The following is a 14,756-nucleotide window of genomic DNA, read 5'->3' on the forward strand; positions in this document are numbered from 1 at the left end:
CCGATAAAATTATTATTATCCATGTTAAAAGGTCAAACACAAAACAGGTTTGCGGGTTTAAATTGTTTGAAACGTCATATTGCATCTTGTTTTTACAGTAGCTGTTGGCCTAATGCCCTTCATTTAACTATGCACGGAAAAGCTGCGAGAAGAATATTAGTGTGGAGTTCCTGTATTTTCTAGTTTACACAAATCTTAAGACTGTCCTTGAACACCGCAGCATCTTCAACTAAACAAACATAGTTAATTTTACTACTGGAGGGTGAACTGAGTCAAGTTCAGTGAGATAAATACAGCATTTCAGCTCACATGGTGACAGCATGATGGGCACCCTTGTACTTTTCAACTAACTAAAAATGGCGCTGTGACAACTTTCAAATCTAACATGTACAGTCAGTATGATGGTGGTAAACTTCACAGCACTGGCTTATATCAAAGGATACCACAGGGAACAGCACATGTAACACCTTCCTATAAATACCAAGAATAAACATACAGCAAAAACATTTTAAATCCACTGAAGAGCACCAGAGTGACAGCACGTTTCACACCTGAGCAGCGCTGCTTTTTGACCAAACATAATGATTGAAAAATATGTTGATTTTCAGCCATTATGACGATTTTAGATTCGCAGACACTGAAGATTCTGAGAGCATGAGAAATTGGATTTTGATTGGAAATGAACAAAGGTCGGCAGACTGAGAGATAGAGTATAAATAACATTTGAAAAACGCATTTTTGAAATTATTATGAGAAAAAAAATCAGCTTTTTTGATGAAGCCCGTCATCATACTGATTGTGTCGGGGACAACTTTAACTCAGCACTGTAACTGGACCCAGCGGTACCACCCGGGACACAAGCTATCCTGCTAGTTAGAAACAACACAGGTAACATTTGATAAAATATCAAATAGACAACAGAGTGATCATTAAATAAATAGATTTTAAAGGTTAAGACCTAATAAATCTGACGACTATGAGACATCAGTTTGTCCTTTTGCAGGCAGAGAGGGATCATCACAAACCATGTGCATGATGGGTTACATGGTCCTGTTTCTTTTCTGATTGGTCCAATCTGAGATCTTACATTTGCCCCCGGCCTCCCTTACTCCAGTTCTCTCTGGTTGAACCACCCCCTCTCCGCTGCTTCTACTGTATTTCCTCTTGATTTTCCACTTTCATCTGCTGCTTTGACTCACTAAAGACAGCTTTCCAGACAGCTAATTTTAATGTGTAAACACAGAATGTAGTCTAGAGGAGTGAGAAGTCAACTTTTGTCGCCACCCTTCCTCGTAGCACGTCAACAAATCACCACAAGTGGCTGCATCTGACTGTGCACACTCATTTCGAGCAGCTGGACTACCTCATTGCCAGGCGGGGAGTGTGTGAGTGGTCTTGCCTGGTTCAGGAGTGGGCACGCGGGTGTTAGATGAGCCATTGATCCTTCCCAGCAGGCTTTACCACCAGGCGATTCCTCCACTCGCACGAGCCCTCCCCCACGCCATTGACTTTCTGCCATGACGTTCCGCTGTCACGGCAGGACCTGACATTTAATGATCCTCTGATGGAGGAACGTCACATTTATCACTCGCCGGCAGATGTGACTGGGCAGAATCTGAGAGGCGAGCATAGGCCGAAGCAAAAAACAAACAACGTGAGCCAGGAAGAGGCGCCTCGCTCTGACTGACAGTGGGAGTAATTCAGGATAAAGTCTCCAAAATGACTGTGCACAAATGTCTTTTGCAGGCACCCTAAATAGGACAGCTTTAGCCAGGGCAGTCAGAAATTGCATTTTGAAGGGAAAAAGTCAAACCCAGGCAGTGCAAAATTGGCTTATACACTCCTTTTTGTAGCCAGTGTGTCCACCAAAGCATCTTGTCCTGAGGTGAGCTTGTTTTTTGACTTGTTTGCAGTTGTAGCGTATTTACACGATGCTACGAAGCAGCGTGACAAGGTGCTGAGCGTCTGTTCTGCACTGAACGCTGCATGTTTGCCTTTTTTTTTTCTGGTCCCTGAGACTTGAAAAATGTTCAACTTTTGGAAAAAAGCTGCGCTTGTCACTGTCACGTTTTACCCCGTCGTCCAATCACAGTGGAGGAGAGGCGGGGCAAAGACCAGCTTTCACATCTACATAGACAAGTGCTGTGAATGAATTGAGTGAGTGAATTAACTACTGCTGGTCTTCACTATCCATGTCTGTACCAGTACTGGCCACCACAATATCAATATGAAAAATAGGAAAAAGAGAGGAGGAAGTCACGTTCAGGGGTAGCAGGAGGCAGTCGGAGGTGGAAGTACATCTCCATCCTCAACTTCCTGGAGCCATAAGTCCAGGACTGTGACATCTGTACCAGTTTCAGGCAGAATAGGCTGTGTGATGAGGATGCCAGTGGAGAAGCTCCCCTTTAGTCCCAAGCAACAGCAGTGGAGGTGGTGTATCATACTACAGGTGCATCTCACAATAAAAGTGCTGCTATATCTGTTTTTGGCTTATGTTAAGAGTAGTAAGGATTCCCATGGAATTTCTGCCAGAGAAGTTGCAGTAGTGGTGGTAATATACTTAGCATGCATACGAGTACGAGTACTTCAGTAGTATATTTTATTGGTTTACACTATTATTACTGCAGTTTTTCAAAAACCCAGGTTAATACCACTCAGCACAGATCTACCAACCCCCCCAACATGCCACCACTCTGCGCACAACCTGAAAGACCTGCTCACCGTACTCTGGCCCCGAAAACAAGGGCCAGAGTACTCATCTGGACGACTAATAATAGTCGTCCAGAAGAGGAGCATTTTCATTTAGCTGGGGCTCCCCCACCGTGCGCCCTGTAGTCAATCAGAGGATAAAATCAAACACGACAAGACCTGAAAAAATGTAGCAGAAGCTTTTTTTTTCGTGCAGCTAATGTTAACTTACTTAGCTAGCGACTGACCGCTTATAAAATGACAGTTCTTCGTAGCTGGCAAAATCGATGGCTGAAGAAGAGAAATGAGAAGCTTCTTTTGTCTTCCTCTTTCATGAAATCAAGGACCCACGTTCACAATTTACCAAGTATTTCAAGTGGTGCAGTAGACATGTTAGTGTTGCTGTAACCTGCATTATGTGGCGTGCGAGAATAGAAAGCATGACAGGAACGGAGAGGGCAAATGGTCAATTGCATTTAAAAGTAAACCATTTAAAAGTACAAAGAGTTTTCATCTCTGCTTTGACAGACCAAGCATGAAAGCACTAACAGGTCTGGCCTCCCACCTAACTGCTTGTCTCTGGGAAAAGGAAAGGGGTGAATATTCAATTATAGATATGAAGAAGATATCTGTGTCTCTGTACAAGAAGGCCCGGAAGATTCAGAGAAATGGTCATAAAGTATAAGACATCAGTACCCAACTGAGAGAGTTTCCCAGATCAAGACACTGAACTGTCCAAAAGTTCCTGGCCTGCAGTTCTCTGAATATCAGAAATGAAAGTCTTATATTCTGAAGTCATTCGCATACTATTTGATAAGTACAAAAACATCCCAAGTGCGCTTTCTGCCTCAAGCAAGTGGTTTGACTTGCATCTGAGGAGAAAAAATCTGCACTGTAAGTTAAAAAAGTGTCTCTAAGGTCGAATAATTATGCGTCCCTCCGTGTGTCGCATATCACTGGGCGAAAAAAAAAAAAAAGCTGTCTAACAAATTTTGACTGGAAAAAAAGACAAAGAAGAAGAAAAAGAAGAGGAAGAAAAACAATGTCGAAGGACACTGAAAGAGATGTGTTAATTTACGAAAGGCTTGAGGAAGAGTTAATTAAGCCAGCTGCAGGAATGGGAGAAAGTGCTGAGTCCTGGAGACACAAAATATTTATTCATCAGCCCATTAAAGTTTAATTCCTCTTTTTTTTTCCTATTTTTAAAATGGAGGGAGAATGGAGGAAAGCTTTGAACATTTGACCTTATATGTAAAAGTGTAGGGTGAGTCTAAGGAGCCTCGGGGATTGTTTTAATCATTAAGAACCAGCAAGCAAGAAAAAAAAGAATTTGCTCACTGCTCTATTGGAGCGAACTTACATATTATTCAAATCAGATTATTGCAGCTTTTGATTATTCACTTTTCGTTTTCTGTAAAAATTACGACCACAACGGGATATTCCTGTCCGAATTCTGCTCCGGATATCCATGTTGGCTCTTGGCTCATACTTCACCGTACTGTAGGTAGGGCTCGTTGTGATGAAAGGATGGGGCCTGGCAGTGCAGGAAACAGTCGTGTGCTTGATTTGTCTGCAGCCTAATTATATGGCAACAAACGAGTTGCCAATCATGAGAATATATTGTCTGGTTTTATCTCAGGAACTCATCAAGTCAACCCAATTAAAAGCTGCAATGAGAAAGACATTGGCAGTGAACAGGGCTTTCATTCAGTTAATTCATGATTGCCAATTAAAATAGAATAGCGTGCAAAGTTGTAAAGCTGTCAGGAGGGCCAAGCTAAATTACCCTTTTCCACTTTGAATGATGGATGCGTTCATTGCTCTCCCTTATCTTATTTATTCTCCGGGCAGAAGAGGAGGGGGGACAAAAGCAGGAACAGTTTAAAGAGTGTGTCGCTAATGAAGAGGGTTCCTCCTTTCGGAAAACTGAAATCTGCAAGTGGAAGATTGTTTTGGTTTCCCCAGAAAAAAAAAAAAACTTAATTAAATCACGTACAGTATCCAAGATCCAAGCAGACGGCCCAATTTTCTCCCACAATGACTTATAAAAATGAAATCCAAAGACTGGAGATTACATTGCAGTCAGTATTGATACTGATATTCCTCTGCTATAGGTGTTTTCATTTGCATATCATGCCAATCGTACCAACAGAATCTGTACATATTGATAGGATAAATCTTCAGAAACTCAAAATTCTCTGCTTGTGTCAACGCAGTGCTTTAAATCCCATTTAAACAACAGCTAAAGCGACGGCAACTTATCCTGGTTGTGTCTTCTGCGCCATTAGCCACTGTTGCCATGCTATTGATGGCCTAATTAAAATGTGTCAGGCTGAAATGTGTCACATTTTTTAAAGGCTGAAATTGATGGCTCACATTAATTTTCACTTTCTCAAAATGACCTTTAATTTCGCTCGCCGAACGCCGGCTTGTGTCTACACCGGCACACCCTCCCGTTCCCGCTCCTGAAACAATATGTCAAGCGGCTTTGACAACACGCGGAAGCAGCCGACCGTTCCTCAGAGCGGAATATCTCAAAGCTCAAATTGAAGTCACTCTCAGATTTCAAATATCCGCGAGAAAATCATATGCCGGCGCCTGCCTACAGAGTAATGGTTTCCAAGATTTTTTTCGCTTTTAATAAGTCATCACACGCACCCCTCCCTTCTCAGCCCACTCCCTTTGTAGTCTACTCACTTTTGCTCTTTTCCAGGTAGCCCAGCATTTATATCCCCCCCTTGGGATCCTCTCTTTATAAAAGCAAAACAACCCCCAGATCCAGAAGTGTCGCCGTGGCGAGGTTTCCCCCTGAAACAGCCGGGGAGAAAGTGATAATTTCCATTTGGGCTCCAGTAGCCGAGAGTTTGTCCTCTTCCCCTGGAGACGTGCTCCACAGGTCAGGCTCTTTGCAACAGATTAAAAGAGAGTGTCACTAACGTCACCCGGCCAGGAAATCAATGGCATGGCGTAGGAAATGAAAGCTGTGACGGGCGTGGACGGCCGCATCAGCTCCTGTCACCGTGTGTCCACTCTGAGTATTCTCCTCAGCCTGGCAGCTGCCGGGACCGGAGGGGGGCCCTGTCAGCCGAAGCCAGCATGGCCCCGGCACACTCCTGAACCATGGAAAGCCCATTGGGGCCTTTTCTTGAATAGGCTTACAGGGCTTCAGACCCCCCCCCCCCCCCCCCCCCCCCCCCCCCAACACACACACACACACACACACACACACACACACACACACAAACACACACAGTCAATCAACTTGTGCCACTCTAGACTGAGCTTTGCTGGCGCACCAGTGGAGAACTTTTCTCATTTGACACGTGAGTTTATCCTCACATGAGAAATCAAAGTGTTAAAAGTTGGAAACAGAGAAAAATTAAGTGAAAATGGACAAAGGGCAGTTGTTGTTTTTTTTTTTTGCGAGGGGACTTTGTTTCTTTCCAGGTTGCATTGATGAGCAACAGAGCTCATCGTTGTTTAATCTTTATTTCGTCTCCTGATTGCACCCATTTTTCAGACAATAGGTTTAAACGCCATTTGTCATCCTCCTCCTTTTATTTATTTCCTCCTTATTTGTCTCAATGTCTGAATCTGTTGTCATTTCCAAACAAGACAGATAGAGCTCCTTATATTTTACAGTCCTTGAGTGTTCGGATATATCTGTGGCTAAAGCATTCTTGCTAACCTTTATCTCTCTTTAGGTATTATTGCCCGGCCTTGTCAAGCTTTTCATACTCTCACATATGTACTTGACAATAAAAAACGCCTTGAATTTCTTCAGTAATTTTTTGAAAAAATTGGTCCTTGCTTTAGACAGAGCTAGACAAAAGCAGGATTCTCACATTTTATCAGCTGCTAGGTAGCTCATGTGCTATCGTTAACTCCCTGACTTGGTCGAAAAGCACGCGGTCTCCGGCTGTAATGTTTCCGTCTGACTCATTTTGAAGCGGGAAGTCTGTATGACGGATACATACATATAAAACTAAGGCTAAAGCAGTCCGCTTGAAAAGTCAGCCACACATGTTAGCATGTAGCAGCTTCCACACAGTGGAATATACAACACAGTGTATGTGAAAAGGGCTTTTTTAATGTAGCATCTAACCCCGCAAAATAATGTAGCATGAAATGCTTTGTGAGTAACTATCTTAGCACTGTATGTGGTAAGCTAGCTAGCCAGACATGCTAATATTTGCAGCTCATATTAAAACCACAGACTGTATGAAACAGTGAACGTAGTCTCGTGCATAGGCTTCTGTAGATGCATGGTGATCTACAGTGTCAGTGGCCCTGGCCGTCGCCATCTTGGCTGGGCCTGACGCCACCAAGCTCAAGGCTAATTCAAAAAATGGGCAAAGAGGTGGAGGGTGGGTGGAGCTGAGGTGGGTTGAATGAAGTCTGGTTGCTGAAACCTAGCGATTAGCTGTCACTTAAAGCTTCCATGCCCATAATTGTGCACAACTTTAAGCCTTAATATAACTTAAACAAGTGAGTTGTACAAAAATTCGGGGACATTAGCCACAGAGACCAAAACTGTTCTTTGTACCAGGCTGTAAACAAGTTAGTTTCTGCTGTGAAGTTGGACATTTTAATATGGGGGTCTGTGAGGACTGACTCGCTGTTGGAACCAGCCTCGAGTGGCCATTTGGCACTTCCATGTTGGCTTCATTTTTCAGCCCTGGAGGTTGCTTTTTGACTGGTGACTTGAATATTTGACTGGTCGCTCTCATTAGAGCCTCATACACACTGCTTCAACAAATAAATCCAAACCTTGACAAGCCTGACCTGCCTAGTTACAGCTGCTGGGATAATCTATAATCGAACAATCGCTGTTTAGCAATCACCTTATGGCCATAGGGGAAATCAGCAATTTGCAAACAGTAGTTTTGGCAGTTTTATCCTTGATTCACAGGCAACACAGGTAGATTTCTAATTATGCTGTTACCCCTGAAAGTTTATTCCATTATGAGGAGGCACTAAGAAGCAGCATCATTTGAACAAATTGGGGTATTACACTGTTTGCAGCAAATATTTGTCTTACTTTCCCCATTTTGAACACAAGCTGCTCACGCTCTAAAGTCTATTTTTACTTTGTGCTTAAAACAATGCCTTACTTTATATTCACTTTCTGTCTTCATGAAGAAAAAAGCAAGATTGGTAATGTATTTCGTTCTGCTCACCCTCCACCCACTGACTCAGCAAGTGTTCTTGGCTCATACAATCCCATTCACATAAGGACGGGAAGAAAATTTAATGGGCAGAATAGAAACTCCTGGAGTTAATGAGAAGTGTTTGAAATATGACCGATAAGAGGAAGAAGACCTGAGTTTTCCACGGGCATTCATTACACAGCGTAGTCAGTCAACCCAGCTCCTCATGCGTGCCTTTGCATTCCCATTTGACACTTGTTGGTTGATCAAGTCCATTAGATTATCACTGTTCATTTCCTTTTCTTGAGATTGGGGACTCACTTCTGTCACCAGCAGGATGGCCCAGGCACCGCGGGAGCACCAGATTCGGCTTGACAGGACCGCATTTGGTTTTCAGGATGAGGACGCATCGGCCGAGGCAAACGCCACCTGGACCGTTGGCTGTGCTGTTTGTGTTCACCTGTGTCTTGCAAGAGGAACAAAAAGGCGCTGCTTGTTACATGGTGGCCAGGAAACACGGGAGCTTGTTGAAGCAAACAGAATGCAGATGCTTGTGGTGTGGGAAAAAGGGATGTGGAAAGAAGAGGAGCGAGCAGATGAAGGGATGGGGGGGGATAACAAGCTCTTTGCCAACCAGGCAACCATGAGGGCTATTGCTCTGCTGGATTGAATGCAACAGGCCCGGGTTTTTCAGCCTGACTACTGGAGCATGTGAACACACATCTTCCCCGCCATGGGAGAGGAGACTGTCATGACAAAGCCAATGCCTTTGCCTCGCTTTTTTCCTTTTACTGTCCCTTCCTGCTCCTCATCTGTGTCTCTGTCTCATCCTGTCCTCATTTCTGTCTTGTTTGTACTTGCTCTCTGTTTGGCTCTTTCTTTCGTTCTCATTGTATATAACACAAGATGACATTATTTTCCTCTTTCAAAATGGAAAGAAAAGCATCTGGGTGATGTGCAGTCAAGACTCGCTGTCAAAAGCTTTGAACATTTGCCACCTTTCAGAGAAATCCTAATTGAAAACCCTGGCTCTGGAGGTACAACAGGTAAACTAGAAATGTGTGAGCTAGAAATGAAAACAGATGTGATCTGATATGCAGCCACATGCAGTTTCCTTAAAAACTGCATCTGGATCACGTGTCTTAATATGAAGAACAATTTTTGAGAAACAATGCCACACAAAATGGCTTGAGAGGCAACTTTTTGTTGTGACGTTCCTCACAAAATCTGGTTTTTGTGCATCAAGTGCTCATCCCTTGTACACATGAAAGGTGGAATTTGAAAGTTTGGTTAAGTTTCAGCTCCTTTGCAGATGGTGGCGGCTGTAGTACAGTGATTAGATGTCCCAGTTTATCCAGGATTGTCCTGGTTTCAAACTGGGTGTCCTGACAAATATCTGTGAAGCATTAAAATGTCCCGGTTTTCAACATTCACCACCAGGACACAATCAAAATCATAATAACAATATTATATCTGTTTTTAGCTCGTATGTAGACATATGTTCCATGTATCCTGTCCCACCCATTGTTACCTAAGCCAGCAAATAAACAAAACACAGCACCAGGCTTCTGAACTCAACACTCATTTATCTGTATGTGCCAGTCAATGTGTTGTCAAGGCTGTTTCTAGCTTATGAGTCATTTGCTAACATGCCCTGTCAGACAGACCTGAAGAGCAATTTCTGACAGACCCTGTCATTATGCTAACAGCTAGCTGTCGTACTGAAGAGAGAGACGGTCTTTTCTAAGGAGCTCCAGGAGGCTTATCGTTGCCTCTAAAGTACCTGGCCACACAAATGCTGAGCTTGTGTTGTCAATGGTGTTGAAAGGTTCGCTTGGTAGGTGGGCTAAACACTGAAAAAATTGTCCTCCGTCCTGATGAAAACACTAACACACTATGGAGTGTGCAAAAGTGCATTCATGTATATGTGCATGAACATGTGGCTCAGTTTGGGGGTTTGAAAATAGCGTCACCTATAGGCTGTCGTTGGATTTACAGCAGCTAGAATATATTTTTAAAAATTAATACGTGTTAAAACATCTATAGAACAGGTATCAGGTAATAGGACACTTGTTTCAGTGAGCGAACCTTTCAACACCATGGACACCACAAGCTCACCATATCAGTGGCAAAGAGGTTTGACCGGACGGCTGTTGTTAGCCCATTAGCCACGTTAGCGCCTGCGTTTAAGCAAACAACGCTATATGCACTTATTCAAGTTGCTCCTGCTTCTGACCACACAACATGAGCAAAATTTGTTTAGCCAAACCCAAATGTGCATGTGGATGGATAAAGTGGGCTGATGTGAGGGATTCAAGAAGTTTGCATCTCTTTACACCATGAAACTGGCTCGCCATTTGCATTTGGAAGTGCCCTGAATCCACGTTTGCTGCCGCCATTCGTGAAAGATCAAGACGGGCTACAAGGGGTGAGTGTTTGATACTCAGTTATGGATTTTGGATGACAAATCGGTTTACTGTCTGTAGAAAACATAACTGTGTTAAACCGAAGTGTCATTCTGGAATTTGCAACATTGCAATTCAGTTTAAAGCTTAATTAACCTTTTTTTTGTTTCATTTTTTCTCTTGGCCACTTCAGGACAAATCCAATTCAGTTCAATTCAGTACTGATCAGCCTTTCAGCTCTGTTTTGGTCTCCCCAAACTCCTGAGGGAAATATTTGACTGTTTAGCTGTTGTTTGGTTTGGTCACTAATTGCTGACTTTGGCGGACTTCCGTTTTGGATTTCTCTGATGTACAGCCAAAACAATGAGCTAAAATAGGCTAAAAAGCTCTGCAGATCATAGAGGGGCTGGGTGATCATTTTTTGTGTATTTTTTTGCTATAAAACCCTTTCACCTTAAATGTAGTCAATTATAATTTAAATGCCATTAAGCTTTTAATTACTAGAGTTTTAAACATTTCTAATTCGAGTAAAAAGAAAAAAAACATGAATCAAATATATTTTGAAGTCTTAATCCGAGGTTTCAGAAGCCATACCTTCATGCAGTGTATATTACAGTATTTCATAGTGGTTTTGTTGAAAAGGCGGATCCTCTCTGACAGACTTATTTCCCTTTTGCAGAGATTTTGTAGGTGCAGATCTGAGTGTGAATTGAGAGCACAGCCTGAGCTGCCACGGCTCTCCCGCTCTGTGACACACAGACCGCTGAATACTAGCAAGTTGGTGTGTCATTAGGATTCGGATCAGGATGCTGTCTCAGTCGACACAAACTGAGGTGAATGAACATGTCTGTCTGCAGTGAGACGTTTCTCTTTCAGAACCTGCTGTGACGCGTCTGGAGGGAAATTGCTGAGGATGACCTCTGTACTTACCTGTTATCTATCTCAAGTATTTACCTAGCTTTTTTTTTTTCTTTTAAGGGCTCTCCATCTCGATCTTCTTCAGGAAGAATGAATGTCATTTTACTTACTAGATGTGCTTTGCAGAAGTGATACTGCCTGCCGCTATATGAAAGATGCCACGAGTTCATGATAAAGTTTCAGTAACATTGATTATTCACACAGATGCAGAAGATTGTCCTTGAAGAATGACTGTCTCTGCAGTGTTGGCAGCTAGTGTCACCAACCACCAAGTCATAATTTTGCTTGTGTGCAGAATTGCATCTGCAAGCATGACAACATTTTCAACACACTGTATATCAATGACGATTAAGACAATTTATATATGGTGGGTGCAAGTAGAGGTATTGTGTGATGCAGAATCTGCTTGTGTAAAAATATGGGAGGGAAATAAAATACCTAAAAAGGGAGAAGGGTTGATAAAAACCTGTTACCTTAAATTATGCGAAATCCAGCCCTCTGCAAGACAAGTTCTAAGCTGCAACTCAGCAAGATTGCCATTCCCCATAATCTATTTAACCCTCAGGGGACCAGGAGAGTTACGGGCTAAATTAGTGTAATCTTGAATGAGGATTTCTTGAATATGGTGGTTTCATCCAGTGAGGGATTGTGTCCGCCTCCAGCTTCAGTGGCCTGACAGACAATGAGGATATGACCATCTGAATCAATACAGCCAATCCCCCATGATTAGGTCATCCATTAGTTCACTTGATCTTTCGACCCTCTTACATTGCATCTGATGAAAATGTAATCGCTCAATACTTGCTGGATGATTAGTCCAAATCCCTGTTCCTCAAAGAGGAGGAGCAGGAATGTTTTGATGCAGCATATGCAAATAAGTCCGTCTTTGTATTTTGGTCATGGTGCTGGAGTCAGGGGGCCGTCAACTCCCCGGCCTTGTCCCTTGAACATCAAGGCCCCTCTGCTGCCTCTGATCCTTGGCTCTCTGCAGCCTTGTGCCTTACACCATGTAGTGAAATGCATGTTCACATGCTGTGTTGTATATGCAAAACCCACACTGAGAGAAGGACTGCTCCCGATGCGTCTGGGCTCAACAGAAAGAAAAATCAATCAACAAAAAGAATTAAAATAAAATTTAGAAAAAAAAAAAATATTAATGGGGATTTAAACTTGTGTGCAAATGTCTTGGTGCAATTACGGAGCAGAGAAGGAGTCAGAGATGAATTAGAACAACCACTAAATGGAATTCAGTCTGATGATAAATCAGGATCCAACTGTCAAGATCACGGTGTGAAAAAGGTCACTTGCTTTGAATCATTGCTCCGCCGGCACTAAAGAACACGAAGGCTGACGCAGTGTAGTGAATTCTATTTTCATAAACTTAAAAACTTGAATCAAAATGAACTGCACTTGAAAGATAATTACTGTATTTCAACGTGGATTTTTCTTATCTGTATAATAAGAAGAACCAGGTCATGTGTTGCTCGTTCATCATTATTCTCCAACTCTGTGCTTGACTGTTTTTAGTGCTTCGTCTGTGCCGTGCTGTTCTAAAATGATAACATATGTTATGACAGCTCTTTAGCTGTGAGCACAGCAGCATGTTTTCTTTAAATGTCCACTGGGGAAATCAATACCTTGTTTAGAGCTGAAATGGGCCAGTCAATGTTACAATCATCTGTTTCCAATGACAGTGAAAGGCAGTTACTGGAATTATAATGTCAATGGCCGTTCTGCAGGTCAGAGATTGACCAGCAATTAAACATGACACATCAACTAATTTTGCCGTTAGGGGCATTGATCCACATATATCTGTGTATATATTTGCACTTTCCAGGGGAAATAGAGTGTAGAGTGACACAACCAATTAAAACTAATAGCAATTTAAATATGAAAAATAATTTGAAAAATATACCCATTTAGTCAACACTGCGATTGAGAGTGCCTGAAAACTCGTTAACAAGTGAGTAAAAAGGTCTAAACAGTTAGCTAAAAATAAGTGACAAATTGTTAGGTAAAAGTAGCAAATACAGTCCTGAAACAGAGAGCTAAAGTCATGGATGAACAGTAAACATTGTTAGCAAAAAGTAATGCAAAATAATTTAAACTATTTGCTTAAAGTAATGAAAAACAGTTGAAATAGATGTGCTAAAAGTAATTGATAAATGGCTGAAATACATGTGCTAAAAGTAATGAATAGACAGTTTAAATTGTTGGCTAGAAGTTGCCTAATGGATAAACAGTTAAAAAAGAGCGAAAAGAAATGGATACACAGTGCAGTTAGCTAAAGAAAAATGTTAGCTAAATGCATGGGTATAAACAGTTAAGACAGCTAAAAGTAGCCTAATGGCTAAAAAGTACAGCTGCTAAAAAAAAAAAAGCCTAAATGCTGAAACTGTTACTTAAACGTCTGGATGCTAAAAAAAAAAAAAAAACTGTTAGCTAAACATATGGATAAACTGTTAAGATAAAAGCTAAAAGTAATGGATAAACAGTGCAGCTAGCTAAAATTAATGGATGAATGAGTGTTAGCTAAAAAGTAAAAGTGGAAAGATCACTAAAAGAAGCCTAATAGATGTGGTTAAAATGGATATGCCTAGCTAAAAGAAGAGTAATTGATAAACAGAGTAATTTCATGATTGAAAAATAAATACTTATGGATAGTCCTAAAAAGTCCAAATAGTAAAAAAAAAGTCTAAATAGTAGCTAAAAGTATTGGATAAATGGTTGAGATTGTTAGCTAGAAGTTGTCTAATGGATAAACAGTTAAAGAGAGCTAAAAGTAATGGACAAACAGTACAGTTAGCTAAAGAAAAATGTTAGCTAAATGCATGGGTATAAACAGTTAAGACAGCTAAAAGTAGCCTAATGGCTAAAAAGTACAGCTGCTAAAAAAAAAGGCTAAATGCTGAAACTGTTACTTAAACGTCTGGATAAACTGTTATGGTGGCAAAAAAACCTGTCAGCTGAAATAAACGGATATATAGATTAAACTGTTAGCTAAACGTAATGGATAAAGCTAAACCTAATATGCGGTTAAAACAAATATAGCTATTTTGTGTTATATGTTTACGTATATAATAGCGTTAAATAAGATCCTGTTTAAAATCTATTCAAATGAACACATTCGGAATATGACAGATGGTGTTAATAAAGGAGTATCTAACTGCGTCAGAACAATAACTATACTACTCAGGTAAACACCTAACACAGCTTCTGAGATTCAGTGTGTTTTATCAAACGTCAGTGTCCTTGGAGGTCGTATTTTATTATAGTTCCATAAGCTGCTACAGTGTCCCTTCACTGTTTTCCTTGTTAGTCTGTGAACAAAAAGACCCATCAAGCGGCGTGTCACGGGGGAACAGATAACAGTAGGCCAGGTGAGCGGAGGTCAGAACATCCTGATGAGGGGGCTGGGTGGAGGCGGTGTAATGGAGGCATGGCGGTTAAATGCCGGGGCCGGCCGCGGGATCCGGAGGGAGTGGGGCGCGGGCAGCATCACCTCAGGCATCTCCTGACCGCGCGTGATTGATGGGGAAGAGCTGACGAGCCGGGCTCCCAATGTCACTCTCCAATTAAATAACTCTCACAGCTG

Source organism: Chelmon rostratus, chromosome 20 (genome assembly GCF_017976325.1).
Source record: "Chelmon rostratus isolate fCheRos1 chromosome 20, fCheRos1.pri, whole genome shotgun sequence".
NCBI lineage: Eukaryota > Metazoa > Chordata > Actinopteri > Chaetodontiformes > Chaetodontidae > Chelmon > Chelmon rostratus.